Raw genomic sequence first — 18,695 nt, forward strand, 5'->3', positions numbered from 1 at the left:
CGCTCTTCTTGGCTAGTCCTTCGCAGCTGCTGTGTTCTTGGAACTCAGGGCTTTCTGGTTAATAGAGCCCTTACCCTAGGCGTAACTCAAACCTTAACCCTAGGAAGGAAAATCAACCTATGGTTCGGGATGGTCTCATGGAAATATCAGTGGTGGCAGCCAAGTTGCGTCACTTTTGCGCTCCCCTTGGGATGCCTTTCGCAGCTGCAGTGTGCCTGGAGCCCAGGGCTTCCTGGTTTTAAAAGTCCTAGGCCTAAGCCTAACAGTAACCCTAGGAAGGTAAAACAGCCGGGTATTAGGGTTCTTCCTAAGGGAAAAGCCGTGAAAGCAGCCATGTTGTGGCACTTCTGCACTCCCTTTGGGATGCCTTTGGCAGATGAAGTAAGCCTGGAACTCAGGGCTTCCTGGTCAAAGAAATCCAAGCCCTAGGCTGAAGCCTAACCCTAACCCTAGGCAGATAAATCAGCCTAGGTATAGGGATGGTGCCAAGGAAAAAGCTGTGAAAGCTGCCATGTTGTTGCACTTTTGTACTCCCCTTGGGATGCCTGGAACAGCTGCAGTGTGCCTGGAGCCCAGGGCTTCCTAGTTTTAAAAATCCTAGCCCTAGGCCTAAGCCTAACAGTAACCCTGGGAAGGTAAATCAGCCTGGTGTTAGGCTTCTTGCCAAGGAAAAAGCCGTGAAAGCAGCCATGTTGTGGCACTTTTGCACTCCCTTTTGGATGCCTTTCACAGCTCCAGTGTCCCAGGAACTCAGGGCTTCCTGATTTTAAAAATCCTAGCCCTAGGCCGAACCCCAACCCTAAGACGAGAAAGGCAAATCAGCCAGGAATTAGGCATGTCCCCAAGGAAAAAGCTGTGGAGGCAGGCATGTTGTGGTACTTTTGCGCTCTTCTTGGCTAGTCCTTCGCAGCTGCTGTGTTCTTGGAACTCAGGGCTTTCTGGTTAATAGAGCCCTTACCCTAGGCGTAACTCAAACCTTAACCCTAGGAAGGAAAATCAACCTATGGTTCGGGATGGTCTCATGGAAATATCAGTGGTGGCAGCCAAGTTGCGTCACTTTTGCGCTCCCCTTCGGATGCCTTTCGCAGCTGCAGTGTGCCTGGAGCCCAGGGCTTCCTGGTTTTAAAAGTCCTAGGCCTAAGCCTAACAGTAACACTAGGAAGGTAAATCAGCCGGGTATTAGGGTTCTTCCTAAGGGAAAAGCCGTGAAAGCAGCCATGTTGTGGCACTTCTGCACTCCCTTTGGGATGCCTTTGGCAGATGAAGTAAGCCTGGAACTCAGGGCTTCCTGGTTAAAGAAATCCAAGCCCTAGGCTGAACACTAACCCTAACCCTAGGCAGATAAATCAGCCTAGGTATAGGGATGGTGCCAAGGAAAAAGCTGTGAAAGCTGCCATGTTGTAGCACTTTTGTACTCCCCTTGGGATGCCTTGAACAGCTGCAGTGTGCCTGGAGCCCAGGGCTTCCTAGTTTTAAAAATCCTAGCCCTAGGCCTAAGCCTAACAGTAACCCTGGGAAGGCAAATCAGCCTGGTGTTAGGCTTCTTGCCAAGGAAAAAGCCGTGAAAGCAGCCATGTTGTGGCACTTTTGCACTCCCTTTTGGATGCCTTTCACAGCTGCAGTGTGCCTGGAACTCAGGGCTTCCTGATTTTAAAAATCCTAGCCCTAGGCCGAACCCCAACCCTAAGACGAGAAAGGCAAATCAGCCAGGAATTAGGCATGTCCCCAAGGAAAAAGCTGTGGAGGCAGGCATGTTGTGGTACTTTTGCGCTCTTCTTGGCTAGTCCTTCGCAGCTGCTGTGTTCTTGGAACTCAGGGCTTTCTGGTTAATAGAGCCCTTACCCTAGGCGTAACTCAAACCTTAACCCTAGGAAGGAAAATCAGCCTATGGTTCGGGATGGTCTCATGGAAATATCAGTGGTGGCAGCCAAGTTGCGTCACTTTTGCGCTCCCCTTGGGATGCCTTTCGCAGCTGCAGTGTGCCTGGAGCCCAGGGCTTCCTGGTTTTAAAAGTCCTAGGCCTAAGCCTAACAGTAACCCTAGGAAGGTAAATCAGCCGGGTATTAGGGTTCTTCCTAAGGGAAAAGCCGTGAAAGCAGCCATGTTGTGGCACTTCTGCACTCCCTTTGGGATGCCTTTGGCAGATGAAGTAAGCCTGGAACTCAGGGCTTCCTGGTTAAAGAAATCCAAGCCCTAGGCTGAAGCCTAACCCTAACCCTAGGCAGATAAATCAGCCTAGGTATAGGGATGGTGCCAAGGAAAAAGCTGTGAAAGCTGCCATGTTGTTGCACTTTTGTACTCCCCTTGGGATGCCTTGAACAGCTGCAGTGTGCCTGGAGCTAAGGGCTTCCTAGTTTTAAAAATCCTAGCCCTAGGCCTAAGCCTAACAGTAACCCTGGGAAGGTAAATCAGCCTGGTGTTAGGCTTCTTGCCAAGGAAAAAGCCGTGAAAGCAGCCATGTTGTGGCACTTTTGCACTCCCTTTTGGATGCCTTTCACAGCTGCAGTGTGCCTGGAACTCAGGGCTTCCTGATTTTAAAAATCCTAGCCCTAGGCCGAACCCCAACCCTAAGACGAGAAAGGCAAATCAGCCAGGAATTAGGCATGTCCCCAAGGAAAAATCTGTGGAGGCAGGCATGTTGTGGTACTTTGGCGCTCTTCTTGGCTAGTCCTTCGCAGCTGCTGTGTTCTTGGAACTCAGGGCTTTCTGGTTAATAGAGCCCTTACCCTAGGCGTAACTCAAACCTTAACCCTAGGAAGGAAAATCAACCTATGGTTCGGGATGGTCTCATGGAAATATCAGTGGTGGCAGCCAAGTTGCGTCACTTTTGCGCTCCCCTTGGGATGCCTTTCGCAGCTGCAGTGTGCCTGGAGCCCAGGGCTTCCTGGTTTTAAAAGTCCTAGGCCTAAGCCTAACAGTAACCCTAGGAAGGTAAATCAGCCGGGTATTAGGGTTCTTCGTAAGGGAAAAGCCGTGAAAGCAGCCATGTTGTGGCACTTCTGCACTCCCTTTGGGATGCCTTTGGCAGATGAAGTAAGCCTGGAACTCAGGGCTTCCTGGTTAAAAAACTCCAAGCCCTAGGCTGAACCCTAACCCTAACCCTAGGCAGATAAATCAGCCTAGGTATAGGGATGGTGCCAAGGAAAAAGCTGTGAAAGCTGCCATGTTGTAGCACTTTTGTACTCCCCTTGGGATGCCTTGAACAGCTGCAGTGTGCCTGGAGCCCAGGGCTTCCTAGTTTTAAAAATCCTAGCCCTAGGCCTAAGCCTAACAGTAACCCTGGGAAGGAAAATCAGCCTGGTGTTAGGCTTCTTGCCAAGGAAAAAGCCGTGAAAGCAGCCATGTTGTGGCACTTTTGCACTCCCTTTTGGATGCCTTTCACAGCTGCAGTGTGCCTGGAACTCAGGGCTTCCTGATTTTAAAAATCCTAGCCCTAGGCCGAACCCCAACCCTAAGACGAGAAAGGCAAATCAGCCAGGAATTAGGCATGTCCCCAAGGAAAAAGCTGTGGAGGCAGGCATGTTGTGGTACTTTTGCGCTCTTCTTGGCTAGTCCTTCGCAGCTGCTGTGTTCTTGGAACTCAGGGCTTTCTGGTTAATAGAGCCCTTACCCTAGGCGTAACTCAAACCTTAACCTTAGGATGGAAAATCAACCTATGGTTCGGGATGGTCTCATGGAAATATCAGTGGTGGCAGCCAAGTTGCGTCACTTTTGCGCTCCCCTTGGGATGCCTTTCGCAGCTGCAGTGTGCCTGGAGCCCAGGGCTTCCTGGTTTTAAAAGTCCTAGGCCTAAGCCTAACAGTAACCCTAGGAAGGTAAATCAGCCGGGTATTAGGGTTCTTCCTAAGGGAAAAGCCGTGAAAGCAGCCATGTTGTGGCACTTCTGCACTCCCTTTGGGATGCCTTTGGCAGATGAAGTAAGCCTGGAACTCAGGGCTTCCTGGTTAAAGAAATCCAAGCCCTAGGCTGAACCCTAACCCTAACCCTAGGCAGATAAATCAGCCTAGGTATAGGGATGGTGCCAAGGAAAAAGCTGTGAAAGCTGCCATGTTGTTGCACTTTTGTACTCCCCTTGGGATGCCTTGAACAGCTGCAGTGTGCCTGGAGCCAAGGGCTTCCTAGTTTTAAAAATCCTAGCCCTAGGCCTAAGCCTAACAGTAACCCTGGGAAGGGAAATCAGCCTGGTGTTAGGCTTCTTGCCAAGGAAAAAGCCGTGAAAGCAGCCATGTTGTGGCACTTTTGCACTCCCTTTTGGATGCCTTTCACAGCTCCAGTGTGCCTGGAACTCAGGGCTTCCTGATTTTAAAAATCCTAGCCCTAGGCCGAACCCCAACCCTAAGACGAGAAAGGCAAATCAGCCAGGAATTAGGCATGTCCCCAAGGAAAAAGCTGTGGAGGCAGGCATGTTGTGGTACTTTTGCGCTCTTCTTGGCTAGTCCTTCGCAGCTGCTGTGTTCTTGGAACTCAGGGCTTTCTGGTTAATAGAGCCCTTACCCTAGGCGTAACTCAAACCTTAACCCTAGGAAGGAAAATCAGCCTATGGTTCGGGATGGTCTCATGGAAATATCAGTGGTGGCAGCCAAGTTGCGTCACTTTTGCGCTCCCCTTGGGATGCCTTTCGCAGCTGCAGTGTGCCTGGAGCCCAGGGCTTCCTGGTTTTAAAAGTCCTAGGCCTAAGCCTAACAGTAACCCTAGGAAGGTAAATCAGCCGGGTATTAGGGTTCTTCCTAAGGGAAAAGCCGTGAAAGCAGCCATGTTGTGGCACTTCTGCACTCCCTTTGGGATGCCTTTGGCAGATGAAGTAAGCCTGGAACTCAGGGCTTCCTGGTTAAAGAAATCCAAGCCCTAGGCTGAAGCCTAACCCTAACCCTAGGCAGATAAATCAGCCTAGGTATAGGGATGGTGCCAAGGAAAAAGCTGTGAAAGCTGCCATGTTGTAGCACTTTTGTACTCCCCTTGGGATGCCTTGAACAGCTGCAGTGTGCCTGGAGCCCAGGGCTTCCTAGTTTTAAAAATCCTAGCCCTAGGCCTAAGCCTAACAGTAACCCTGGGAAGGCAAATCAGCCTGGTGTTAGGCTTCTTGCCAAGGAAAAAGCCGTGAAAGCAGCCATGTTGTGGCACTTTTGCACTCCCTTTTGGATGCCTTTCACAGCTGCAGTGTGCCTGGAACTCAGGGCTTCCTGATTTTAAAAATCCTAGCCCTAGGCCGAACCCCAACCCTAAGACGAGAAAGGCAAATCAGCCAGGAATTAGGCATGTCCCCAAGGAAAAAGCTGTGGAGGCAGGCATGTTGTGGTACTTTGGCGCTCTTCTTGGCTAGTCCTTCGCAGCTGCTGTGTTCTTGGAACTCAGGGCTTTCTGGTTAATAGAGCCCTTACCCTAGGCGTAACTCAAACCTTAACCCTAGGAAGGAAAATCAACCTATGGTTCGGGATGGTCTCATGGAAATATCAGTGGTGGCAGCCAAGTTGCGTCACTTTTGCGCTCCCCTTGGGATGCCTTTCGCAGCTGCAGTGTGCCTGGAGCCCAGGGCTTCCTGGTTTTAAAAGTCCTAGGCCTAAGCCTAACAGTAACCCTAGGAAGGTAAATCAGCCGGGTATTAGGGTTCTTCCTAAGGGAAAAGCCGTGAAAGCAGCCATGTTGTGGCACTTCTGCACTCCCTTTGGGATGCCTTTGGCAGATGAAGTAAGCCTGGAACTCAGGGCTTCCTGGTTAAAGAAATCCAAGCCCTAGGCTGAAGCCTAACCCTAACACTAGGCAGATAAATCAGCCTAGGTATAGGGATGGTGCCAAGGAAAAAGCTGTGAAAGCTGCCATGTTGTAGCACTTTTGTACTCCCCTTGGGATGCCTTGTAGGCTGCAGTGTGCCTGGAGCCAAGGGCTTCCTAGTTTTAAAAATCCTAGCCCTAGGCCTAAGCCTAACAGTAACCCTGGGAAGGGAAATCAGCCTGGTGTTAGGCTTCTTGCCAAGGAAAAAGCCGTGAAAGCAGCCATGTTGTGGCACTTTTGCACTCCCTTTTGGATGCCTTTCACAGCTGCAGTGTGCCTGGAACTCAGGGCTTCCTGATTTTAAAAATCCTAGCCCTAGGCCGAACCCCAACCCTAAGACGAGAAAGGCGAATCAGCCAGGAATTAGGCATGTCCCCAAGGAAAAAGCTGTGGAGGCAGGCATGTTGTGGTACTTTTGCGCTCTTCTTGGCTAGTCCTTCGCAGCTGCTGTGTTCTTGGAACTCAGGGCTTTCTGGTTAATAGAGCCCTTACCCTAGGCGTAACTCAAACCTTAACCCTAGGAAGGAAAATCAACCTATGGTTCGGGATGGTCTCATGGAAATATCAGTGGTGGCAGCCAAGTTGCGTCACTTTTGCGCTCCCCTTGGGATGCCTTTCGCAGCTGCAGTGTGCCTGGAGCCCAGGGCTTCCTGGTTTTAAAAGTCCTAGGCCTAAGCCTAACAGTAACCCTAGGAAGGTAAATCAGCCGGGTATTAGGGTTCTTCCTAAGGGAAAAGCCGTGAAAGCAGCCATGTTGTGGCACTTCTGCACTCCCTTTGGGATGCCTTTGGCAGATGAAGTAAGCCTGGAACTCAGGGCTTCCTGGTTAAAGAAATCCAAGCCCTAGGCTGAAGCCTAACCCTAACCCTAGGCAGATAAATCAGCCTAGGTATAGGGATGGTGCCAAGGAAAAAGCTGTGAAAGCTGCCATGTTGTTGCACTTTTGTACTCCCCTTGGGATGCCTTGAACAGCTGCAGTGTGCCTGGAGCCAAGGGCTTCCTAGTTTTAAAAATCCTAGCCCTAGGCCTAAGCCTAACAGTAACCCTGGGAAGGCAAATCAGCCTGGTGTTAGGCTTCTTGCCAAGGAAAAAGCCGTGAAAGCAGCCATGTTGTGGCACTTTTGCACTCCCTTTTGGATGCCTTTCACAGCTGCTGTGTCCCAGGAACTCAGGGCTTCCTGATTTTAAAAATCCTAGCCCTAGGCCGAACCCCAACCCTAAGACGAGAAAGGCAAATCAGCCAGGAATTAGGCATGTCCCCAAGGAAAAAGCTGTGGAGGCAGGCATGTTGTGGTACTTTTGCGCTCTTCTTGGCTAGTCCTTCGCAGCTGCTGTGTTCTTGGAACTCAGGGCTTTCTGGTTAATAGAGCCCTTACCCTAGGCGTAACTCAAACCTTAACCCTAGGAAGGAAAATCAACCTATGGTTCGGGATGGTCTCATGGAAATATCAGTGGTGGCAGCCAAGTTGCGTCACTTTTGCGCTCCCCTTGGGATGCCTTTCGCAGCTGCAGTGTGCCTGGAGCCCAGGGCTTCCTGGTTTTAAAAGTCCTAGGCCTAAGCCTAACAGTAACCCTAGGAAGGTAAAACAGCCGGGTATTAGGGTTCTTCCTAAGGGAAAAGCCGTGAAAGCAGCCATGTTGTGGCACTTCTGCACTCCCTTTGGGATGCCTTTGGCAGATGAAGTAAGCCTGGAACTCAGGGCTTCCTGGTCAAAGAAATCCAAGCCCTAGGCTGAACCCTAACCCTAACCCTAGGCAGATAAATCAGCCTAGGTATAGGGATGGTGCCAAGGAAAAAGCTGTGAAAGCTGCCATGTTGTTGCACTATTGTACTCCCCTTGGGATGCCTTGAACGGCTGCAGTGTGCCTGGAGCTAAGGGCTTCCTAGTTTTAAAAATCCTAGCCCTAGGCCTAAGCCTAACAGTAACCCTGGGAAGGTAAATCAGCCTGGTGTTAGGCTTCTTGCCAAGGAAAAAGCCGTGAAAGCAGCCATGTTGTGGCACTTTTGCACTCCCTTTTGGATGCCTTTCACAGCTGCAGTGTGCCTGGAACTCAGGGCTTCCTGATTTTAAAAATCCTAGCCCTAGGCCGAACCCCAACCCTAAGACGAGAAAGGCAAATCAGCCAGGAATTAGGCATGTCCCCAAGGAAAAAGCTGTGGAGGCAGGCATGTTGTGGTACTTTTGCGCTCTTCTTGGCTAGTCCTTCGCAGCTGCTGTGTTCTTGGAACTCAGGGCTTTCTGGTTAATAGAGCCCTTACCCTAGGCGTAACTCAAACCTTAACCCTAGGAAGGAAAATCAACCTATGGTTCGGGATGGTCTCATGGAAATATCAGTGGTGGCAGCCAAGTTGCGTCACTTTTGCGCTCCCCTTGGGATGCCTTTCGCAGCTGCAGTGTGCCTGGAGCCCAGGGCTTCCTGGTTTTAAAAGTCCTAGGCCTAAGCCTAACAGTAACCCTAGGAAGGTAAATCAGCCGGGTATTAGGGTTCTTCCTAAGGGAAAAGCCGTGAAAGCAGCCATGTTGTGGCACTTCTGCACTCCCTTTGGGATGCCTTTGGCAGATGAAGTAAGCCTGGAACTCAGGGCTTCCTGGTTAAAGAAATCCAAGCCCTAGGCTGAAGCCTAACCCTAACCCTAGGCAGATAAATCAGCCTAGGTATAGGGATGGTGCCAAGGAAAAAGCTGTGAAAGCTGCCATGTTGTAGCACTTTTGTACTCCCCTTGGGATGCCTTGAACAGCTGCAGTGTGCCTGGAGCCCAGGGCTTCCTAGTTTTAAAAATCCTAGCCCTAGGCCTAAGCCTAACAGTAACCCTGGGAAGGCAAATCAGCCTGGTGTTAGGCTTCTTGCCAAGGAAAAAGCCGTGAAAGCAGCCATGTTGTGGCACTTTTGCACTCCCTTTTGGATGCCTTTCACAGCTGCAGTGTGCCTGGAACTCAGGGCTTCCTGATTTTAAAAATCCTAGCCCTAGGCCGAACCCCAACCCTAAGACGAGAAAGGCAAATCAGCCAGGAATTAGGCATGTCCCCAAGGAAAAAGCTGTGGAGGCAGGCATGTTGTGGTACTTTTGCGCTCTTCTTGGCTAGTCCTTCGCAGCTGCTGTGTTCTTGGAACTCAGGGCTTTCTGGTTAATAGAGCCCTTACCCTAGGCGTAACTCAAACCTTAACCCTAGGAAGGAAAATCAACCTATGGTTCGGGATGGTCTCATGGAAATATCAGTGGTGGCAGCCAAGTTGCGTCACTTTTGCGCTCCCCTTGGGATGCCTTTCGCAGCTGCAGTGTGCCTGGAGCCCAGGGCTTCCTGGTTTTAAAAGTCCTAGGCCTAAGCCTAACAGTAACCCTAGGAAGGTAAATCAGCCGGGTATTAGGGTTCTTCCTAAGGGAAAAGCCGTGAAAGCAGCCATGTTGTGGCACTTCTGCACTCCCTTTGGGATGCCTTTGGCAGATGAAGTAAGCCTGGAACTCAGGGCTTCCTGGTTAAAGAAATCCAAGCCCTAGGCTGAACCCTAACCCTAACCCTAGGCAGATAAATCAGCCTAGGTATAGGGATGGTGCCAAGGAAAAAGCTGTGAAAGCTGCCATGTTGTAGCACTTTTGTACTCCCCTTGGGATGCCTTGAACAGCTGCAGTGTGCCTGGAGCCCAGGGCTTCCTAGTTTTAAAAATCCTAGCCCTAGGCCTAAGCCTAACAGTAACCCTGGGAAGGAAAATCAGCCTGGTGTTAGGCTTCTTGCCAAGGAAAAAGCCGTGAAAGCAGCCATGTTGTGGCACTTTTGCACTCCCTTTTGGATGCCTTTCACAGCTGCAGTGTGCCTGGAACTCAGGGCTTCCTGATTTTAAAAATCCTAGCCCTAGGCCGAACCCCAACCCTAAGACGAGAAAGGCAAATCAGCCAGGAATTAGGCATGTCCCCAAGGAAAAAGCTGTGGAGGCAGGCATGTTGTGGTACTTTTGCGCTCTTCTTGGCTAGTCCTTCGCAGCTGCTGTGTTCTTGGAACTCAGGGCTTTCTGGTTAATAGAGCCCTTACCCTAGGCGTAACTCAAACCTTAACCCTAGGAAGGAAAATCAACCTATGGTTCGGGATGGTCTCATGGAAATATCAGTGGTGGCAGCCAAGTTGCGTCACTTTTGCGCTCCCCTTGGGATGCCTTTCGCAGCTGCAGTGTGCCTGGAGCCCAGGGCTTCCTGGTTTTAAAAGTCCTAGGCCTAAGCCTAACAGTAACCCTAGGAAGGTAAATCAGCCGGGTATTAGGGTTCTTCCTAAGGGAAAAGCCGTGAAAGCAGCCATGTTGTGGCACTTCTGCACTCCCTTTGGGATGCCTTTGGCAGATGAAGTAAGCCTGGAACTCAGGGCTTCCTGGTTAAAGAAATCCAAGCCCTAGGCTGAACCCTAACCCTAACCCTAGGCAGATAAATCAGCCTAGGTATAGGGATGGTGCCAAGGAAAAAGCTGTGAAAGCTGCCATGTTGTAGCACTTTTGTACTCCCCTTGGGATGCCTTGAACAGCTGCAGTGTGCCTGGAGCCCAGGGCTTCCTAGTTTTAAAAATCCTAGCCCTAGGCCTAAGCCTAACAGTAACCCTGGGAAGGTAAATCAGCCTGGTGTTAGGCTTCTTGCCAAGGAAAAAGCCGTGAAAGCAGCCATGTTGTGGCACTTTTGCACTCCCTTTTGGATGCCTTTCACAGCTGCAGTGTGCCTGGAACTCAGGGCTTCCTGATTTTAAAAATCCTAGCCCTAGGCCGAACCCCAACCCTAAGACGAGAAAGGCAAATCAGCCAGGAATTAGGCATGTCCCCAAGGAAAAAGCTGTGGAGGCAGGCATGTTGTGGTACTTTTGCGCTCTTCTTGGCTAGTCCTTCGCAGCTGCTGTGTTCTTGGAACTCAGGGCTTTCTGGTTAATAGAGCCCTTACCCTAGGCGTAACTCAAACCTTAAGCCTAGGAAGGAAAATCAGCCTATGGTTCGGGATGGTCTCATGGAAATATCAGTGGTGGCAGCCAAGTTGCGTCACTTTTGCGCTCCCCTTGGGATGCCTTTCGCAGCTGCAGTGTGCCTGGAGCCCAGGGCTTCCTGGTTTTAAAAGTCCTAGGCCTAAGCCTAACAGTAACCCTAGGAAGGTAAATCAGCCGGGTATTAGGGTTCTTCCTAAGGGAAAAGCCGTGAAAGCAGCCATGTTGTGGCACTTCTGCACTCCCTTTGGGATGCCTTTGGCAGATGAAGTAAGCCTGGAACTCAGGGCTTCCTGGTTAAAGAAATCCAAGCCCTAGGCTGAACCCTAACCCTAACCCTAGGCAGATAAATCAGCCTAGGTATAGGGATGGTGCCAAGGAAAAAGCTGTGAAAGCTGCCATGTTGTTGCACTTTTGTACTCCCCTTGGGATGCCTTGAACAGCTGCAGTGTGCCTGGAGCCAAGGGCTTCCTAGTTTTAAAAATCCTAGCCCTAGGCCTAAGCCTAACAGTAACCCTGGGAAGGGAAATCAGCCTGGTGTTAGGCTTCTTGCAAAGGAAAAAGCCGTGAAAGCAGCCATGTTGTGGCACTTTTGCACTCCCTTTTGGATGCCTTTCACAGCTGCAGTGTGCCTGGAACTCAGGGCTTCCTGATTTTAAAAATCCTAGCCCTAGGCCGAACCCCAACCCTAAGACGAGAAAGGCAAATCAGCCAGGAATTAGGCATGTCCCCAAGGAAAAAGCTGTGGAGGCAGGCATGTTGTGGTACTTTTGCGCTCTTCTTGGCTAGTCCTTCGCAGCTGCTGTGTTCTTGGAACTCAGGGCTTTCTGGTTAATAGAGCCCTTACCCTAGGCGTAACTCAAACCTTAACCCTAGGAAGGAAAATCAACCTATGGTTCGGGATGGTCTCATGGAAATATCAGTGGTGGCAGCCAAGTTGCGTCACTTTTGCGCTCCCCTTGGGATGCCTTTCGCAGCTGCAGTGTGCCTGGAGCCCAGGGCTTCCTGGTTTTAAAAGTCCTAGGCCTAAGCCTAACAGTAACCCTAGGAAGGTAAATCAGCCGGGTATTAGGGTTCTTCCTAAGGGAAAAGCCGTGAAAGCAGCCATGTTGTGGCACTTCTGCACTCCCTTTGGGATGCCTTTGGCAGATGAAGTAAGCCTGGAACTCAGGGCTTCCTGGTTAAAGAAATCCAAGCCCTAGGCTGAACCCTAACCCTAACCCTAGGCAGATAAATCAGCCTAGGTATAGGGATGGTGCCAAGGAAAAAGCTGTGAAAGCTGCCATGTTGTTGCACTTTTGTACTCCCCTTGGGATGCCTTGAACAGCTGCAGTGTGCCTGGAGCCAAGGGCTTCCTAGTTTTAAAAATCCTAGCCCTAGGCCTAAGCCTAACAGTAACCCTGGGAAGGGAAATCAGCCTGGTGTTAGGCTTCTTGCAAAGGAAAAAGCCGTGAAAGCAGCCATGTTGTGGCACTTTTGCACTCCCTTTTGGATGCCTTTCACAGCTCCAGTGTGCCTGGAACTCAGGGCTTCCTGATTTTAAAAATCCTAGCCCTAGGCCGAACCCCAACCCTAAGACGAGAAAGGCAAATCAGCCAGGAATTAGGCATGTCCCCAAGGAAAAAGCTGTGGAGGCAGGCATGTTGTGGTACTTTTGCGCTCTTCTTGGCTAGTCCTTCGCAGCTGCTGTGTTCTTGGAACTCAGGGCTTTCTGGTTAATAGAGCCCTTACCCTAGGCGTAACTCAAACCTTAAGCCTAGGAAGGAAAATCAACCTATGGTTCGGGATGGTCTCATGGAAATATCAGTGGTGGCAGCCAAGTTGCGTCACTTTTGCGCTCCCCTTGGGATGCCTTTCGCAGCTGCAGTGTGCCTGGAGCCCAGGGCTTCCTGGTTTTAAAAGTCCTAGGCCTAAGCCTAACAGTAACCCTAGGAAGGTAAATCAGCCGGGTATTAGGGTTCTTCCTAAGGGAAAAGCCGTGAAAGCAGCCATGTTGTGGCACTTCTGCACTCCCTTTGGGATGCCTTTGGCAGATGAAGTAAGCCTGGAACTCAGGGCTTCCTGGTTAAAGAAATCCAAGCCCTAGACTGAAGCCTAACCCTAACACTAGGCAGATAAATCAGCCTAGGTATAGGGATGGTGCCAAGGAAAAAGCTGTGAAAGCTGCCATGTTGTAGCACTTTTGTACTCCCCTTGGGATGCCTTGAACAGCTGCAGTGTGCCTGGAGCCCAGGGCTTCCTGGTTTTAAAAGTCCTAGCCCTAGGCCTAAGCCTAACAGTAACCCTGGGAAGGTAAATCAGCCTGGTGTTAGGCTTCTTGCCAAGGAAAAAGCCGTGAAAGCAGCCATGTTGTGGCACTTTTGCACTCCCTTTTGGATGCCTTTCACAGCTGCAGTGTGCCTGGAACTCAGGGCTTCCTGATTTTAAAAATCCTAGCCCTAGGCCGAACCCCAACCCTAAGACGAGAAAGGCAAATCAGCCAGGAATTAGGCATGTCCCCAAGGAAAAAGCTGTGGAGGCAGGCATGTTGTGGTACTTTTGCGCTCTTCTTGGCTAGTCCTTCGCAGCTGCTGTGTTCTTGGAACTCAGGGCTTTCTGGTTAATAGAGCCCTTACCCTAGGCGTAACTCAAACCTTAACCCTAGGAAGGAAAATCAACCTATGGTTCGGGATGGTCTCATGGAAATATCAGTGGTGGCAGCCAAGTTGCGTCACTTTTGCGCTCCCCTTGGGATGCCTTTCGCAGCTGCAGTGTGCCTGGAGCCCAGGGCTTCCTGGTTTTAAAAGTCCTAGGCCTAAGCCTAACAGTAACCCTAGGAAGGTAAATCAGCCGGGTATTAGGGTTCTTCCTAAGGGAAAAGCCGTGAAAGCAGCCATGTTGTGGCACTTCTGCACTCCCTTTGGGATGCCTTTGGCAGATGAAGTAAGCCTGGAACTCAGGGCTTCCTGGTTAAAGAAATCCAAGCCCTAGGCTGAAGCCTAACCCTAACCCTAGGCAGATAAATCAGCCTAGGTATAGGGATGGTGCCAAGGAAAAAGCTGTGAAAGCTGCCATGTTGTAGCACTTGTGTACTCCCCTTGGGATGCCTTGAACAGCTGCAGTGTGCCTGGAGCCCAGGGCTTCCTGGTTTTAAAAGTCCTAGACCTAGCCGAACAGTAACCCTAGGAAGGTAAATCAGCCGGGTATTAGGGTTCTTCCTAAGGGAAAAGCCGTGAAAGCAGCCATGTTGTGGCACTTCTGCACTCCCTTTGGGATGCCTTTGGCAGATGAAGTAAGCCTGGAACTCAGGGCTTCCTGATTTTAAAAATCCTAGCCCTAGGCCGAACCCCAACCCTAAGACGAGAAAGGCAAATCAGCCAGGAATTAGGCATGTCCCCAAGGAAAAAGCTGTGGAGGCAGGCATGTTGTGCTACTTTTGCACTCTTCTTGGCTAGTCCTTCGCAGCTGCTGTGTTCTTGGAACTCAGGGCTTTCTGGTTAATAGAGCCCTTACCCTAGGCATAACTCAAACCTTAACCCTAGGAAGGAAAATCAACCTATGGTTCGGGATGGTCTCATGGAAATATCAGTGGTGGCAGCCAAGTTGCGTCACTTTTGCGCTCCCCTTGGGATGCCTTTCGCAGCTGCAGTGTGCCTGGAGCCCAGGGCTTCCTGGTTTTAAAAGTCCTAGGCCTAAGCCTAACAGTAACCCTAGGAAGGTAAATCAGCCGGGTATTAGGGTTCTTCCTAAGGGAAAAGCCGTGAAAGCAGCCATGTTGTGGCACTTCTGCACCCCCTTTGGGATGCCTTTGGCAGGTGAAGTAAGCCTGGAACTCAGGGCTTCCTGGTTAAAGAAATCCAAACCCTAGGCTGAACCCTAACCCTAACCCTAGGCAGATAAATCAGCCTAGGTATAGGGATGGTGCCAAGGAAAAAGCTGTGAAAGCTGCCATGTTGTAGCACTTTTGTACTCCCCTTGGGATGCCTTGAACAGCTGCAGTGTGCCTGGAGCCCAGGGCTTCCTAGTTTTAAAAATCCTAGCCCTAGGCCTAAGCCTAACAGTAACCCTGGGAAGGTAAATCAGCCTGGTGTTAGGCTTCTTGCCAAGGAAAAAGCCGTGAAAGCAGCCATGTTGTGGCACTTTTGCACTCCCTTTTGGATGCCTTTCACAGCTGCAGTGTGCCTGGAACTCAGGGCTTCCTGATTTTAAAAATCCTAGCCCTAGGCCGAACCCCAACCCTAAGACGAGAAAGGCAAATCAGCCAGGAATTAGGCATGTCCCCAAGGAAAAAGCTGTGGAGGCAGGCATGTTGTGGTACTTTTGCGCTCTTCTTGGCTAGTCCTTCGCAGCTGCTGTGTTCTTGGAACTCAGGGCTTTCTGGTTAATAGAGCCCTTACCCTAGGCATAACTCAAACCTTAACCCTAGGAAGGAAAATCAACCTATGGTTCGGGATGGTCTCATGGAAATATCAGTGGTGGCAGCCAAGTTGCGTCACTTTTGCGCTCCCCTTGGGATGCCTTTCGCAGCTGCAGTGTGCCTGGAGCCCAGGGCTTCCTGGTTTTAAAAGTCCTAGGCCTAAGCCTAACAGTAACCCTAGGAAGGTAAATCAGCCGGGTATTAGGGTTCTTCCTAAGGGAAAAGCCGTGAAAGCAGCCATGTTGTGGCACTTCTGCACTCCCTTTGGGATGCCTTTGGCAGATGAAGTAAGCCTGGAACTCAGGGCTTCCTGGTTAAAGAAATCCAAGCCCTAGGCTGAACCCTAACCCTAACCCTAGGCAGATAAATCAGCCTAGGTATAGGGATGGTGCCAAGGAAAAAGCTGTGAAAGCTGCCATGTTGTAGCACTTTTGTACTCCCCTTGGGATGCCTTGAACAGCTGCAGTGTGCCTGGAGCCCAGGGCTTCCTAGTTTTAAAAATCCTAGCCCTAGGCCTAAGCCTAACAGTAACCCTGGGAAGGTAAATCAGCCTGGTGTTAGGCTTCTTGCCAAGGAAAAAGCCGTGAAAGCAGCCATGTTGTGGCACTTTTGCACTCCCTTTTGGATGCCTTTCACAGCTGCAGTGTGCCTGGAACTCAGGGCTTCCTGATTTTAAAAATCCTAGCCCTAGGCCGAACCCCAACCCTAAGACGAGAAAGGCAAATCAGCCAGGAATTAGGCATGTCCCCAAGGAAAAAGCTGTGGAGGCAGGCATGTTGTGCTACTTTTGCGCTCTTCTTGGCTAGTCCTTCGCAGCTGCTGTGTTCTTGGAACTCAGGGCTTTCTGGTTAATAGAGCCCTTACCCTAGGCGTAACTCAAACCTTAACCCTAGGAAGGAAAATCAACCTATGGTTCGGGATGGTCTCATGGAAATATCAGTGGTGGCAGCCAAGTTGCGTCACTTTTGCGCTCCCCTTGGGATGCCTTTCGCAGCTGCAGTGTGCCTGGAGCCCAGGGCTTCCTGGTTTTAAAAGTCCTAAACCTAGCCGAACAGTTACCCTAGGAAGGTAAATCAGCCGGGTATTAGGGTTCTTCCTAAGGGAAAAGCCGTGAAAGCAGCCATGTTGTGGCACTTCTGCACTCCCTTTGGGATGCCTTTGGCAGATGAAGTAAGCCTGGAACTCAGGGCTTCCTGGTTAAAGAAATCCAAGCCCTAGGCTGAACCCTAACCCTAACCCTAGGCAGATAAATCAGCCTAGGTATAGGGATGGTGCCAAGGAAAAAGCTGTGAAAGCTGCCATGTTGTAGCACTTTTGTACTCCCCTTGGGATGCCTTGAACAGCTGCAGTGTGTCTGGAGCTAAGGGCTTCCTAGTTTTAAAAATCCTAGCCCTAGGCCTAAGCCTAACAGTAACCCTGGGAAGTCAAATCAGCCTGGTGTTAGGCTTCTTGCCAAGGAAAAAGCCGTGAAAGCAGCCATGTTGTGGCACTTTTGCACTCCCTTTTGGATGCCTTTCACAGCTGCAGTGTGCCTGGAACTCAGGGCTTCCTGATTTTAAAAATCCTAGCCCTAGGCCGAACCCCAACCCTAAGACGAGAAAGGCAAATCAGCCAGGAATTAGGCATGTCCCCAAGGAAAAAGCTGTGGAGGCAGGCATGTTGTGGTACTTTTGCGCTCTTCTTGGCTAGTCCTTCGCAGCTGCTGTGTTCTTGGAACTCAGGGCTTTCTGGTTAATAGAGCCCTTACCCTAGGCGTAACTCAAACCTTAACCCTAGGAAGGAAAATCAACCTATGGTTCGGGATGCTCTCATGGAAATATCAGTGGTGGCAGCCAAGTTGCGTCACTTTTGCGCTCCCCTTGGGATGCCTTTCGCAGCTGCAGTGTGCCTGGAGCCCAGGGCTTCCTGGTTTTAAAAGTCCTAAACCTAGCCGAACAGTAACCCTAGGAAGGTAAATCAGCCGGGTATTAGGGTTCTTCCTAAGGGAAAAGCCGTGAAAGCAGCCATGTTGTGGCACTTCTGCACTCCCTTTGGGATGCCTTTGGCAGATGAAGTAAGCCTGGAACTCAGGGCTTCCTGGTTAAAGAAATCCAAGCCCTAGGCTGAAGCCTAACCCTAACCCTAGGCAGATAAATCAGCCTAGGTATAGGGATGGTGCCAAGGAAAAAGCTGTGAAAGCTGCCATGTTGTTGCACTTTTGTACTCCCCTTGGGATGCCTTGAACAGCTGCAGTGTGCCTGGAGCCCAGGGCTTCCTAGTTTTAAAAATCCTAGCCCTAGGCCTAAGCCTAACAGTAACCCTGGGAAGGTAAATCAGCCTGGTGTTAGGCTTCTTGCCAAGGAAAAAGCCGTGAAAGCAGCCATGTTGTGGCACTTTTGCACTCACTTTTGGATGCCTTTCACAGCTGCAGTGTGCCTGGAACTCAGGGCTTCCTGATTTTAAAAATCCTAGCCCTAGGCCGAACCCCAACCCTAAGACGAGAAAGGCAAATCAGCCAGGAATTAGGCATGTCCCCAAGGAAAAAGCTGTGGAGGCAGGCATGTTGTGGTACTTTTGCGCTCTTCTTGGCTAGTCCTTCGCAGCTGCTGTGTTCTTGGAACTCAGGGCTTTCTGGTTAATAGAGCCCTTACCCTAGGCGTAACTCAAACCTTAACCCTAGGAAGGAAAATCAACCTATGGTTCGGGATGGTCTCATGGAAATATCAGTGGTGGCAGCCAAGTTGCGTCACTTTTGCGCTCCCCTTGGGATGCCTTTCGCAGCTGCAGTGTGCCTGGAGCCCAGGGCTTCCTGGTTTTAAAAGTCCTAGGCCTAAGCCTAACAGTAACCCTAGGAAGGTAAATCAGCCGGGTATTAGGGTTCTTCCTAAGGGAAAAGCCGTGAAAGCAGCCATGTTGTGGCACTTCTGCACTCCCTTTGGGATGCCTTTGGCAGATGAAGTAAGCCTGGAACTCAGGGCTTCCTGGTTAAAGAAATCCAAGCCCTAGGCTGAAGCCTAACCCTAACCCTAGGCAGATAAATCAGCCTAGGTATAGGGATGGTGCCAAGGAAAAAGCTGTGAAAGCTGCCATGTTGTAGCACTTTTGTACTCCCCTTGGGATGCCTTGAACAGCTGCAGTGTGCCTGGAGCCCAGGGCTTCCTAGTTTTAAAAATCCTAGCCCTAGGCCTAAGCCTAACAGTAACCCTGGGAAGGTAAATCAGCCTGGTGTTAGGCTTCTTGCCAAGGAAAAAGCCGTGAAAGCAGCCATGTTGTGGCACTTTTGCACTCCCTTTTGGATGCCTTTCACAGCTGCAGTGTGCCTGGAACTCAGGGCTTCCTGATTTTAAAAATCCTAGCCCTAGGCCGAACCCCAACCCTAAGACGAGAAAGGCAAATCAGCCAGGAATTAGGCATGTCCCCAAGGAAAAAGCTGTGGAGGCAGGCATGTTGTGGTACTTTTGCGCTCTTCTTGGCTAGTCCTTTGCAGCTGCTGTGTTCTTGGAACACAGGGCTTTCTGGTTAATAGAGCCCTTACCCTAGGCATAACTCAAACCTTAACCCTAGGAAGGAAAATCAACCTATGGTTCGGGATGGTCTCATGG

The sequence above is a fragment of the Ammospiza caudacuta genome, chromosome 24 (assembly GCF_027887145.1).
Source record: "Ammospiza caudacuta isolate bAmmCau1 chromosome 24, bAmmCau1.pri, whole genome shotgun sequence".
Lineage (NCBI taxonomy): Eukaryota > Metazoa > Chordata > Aves > Passeriformes > Passerellidae > Ammospiza > Ammospiza caudacuta.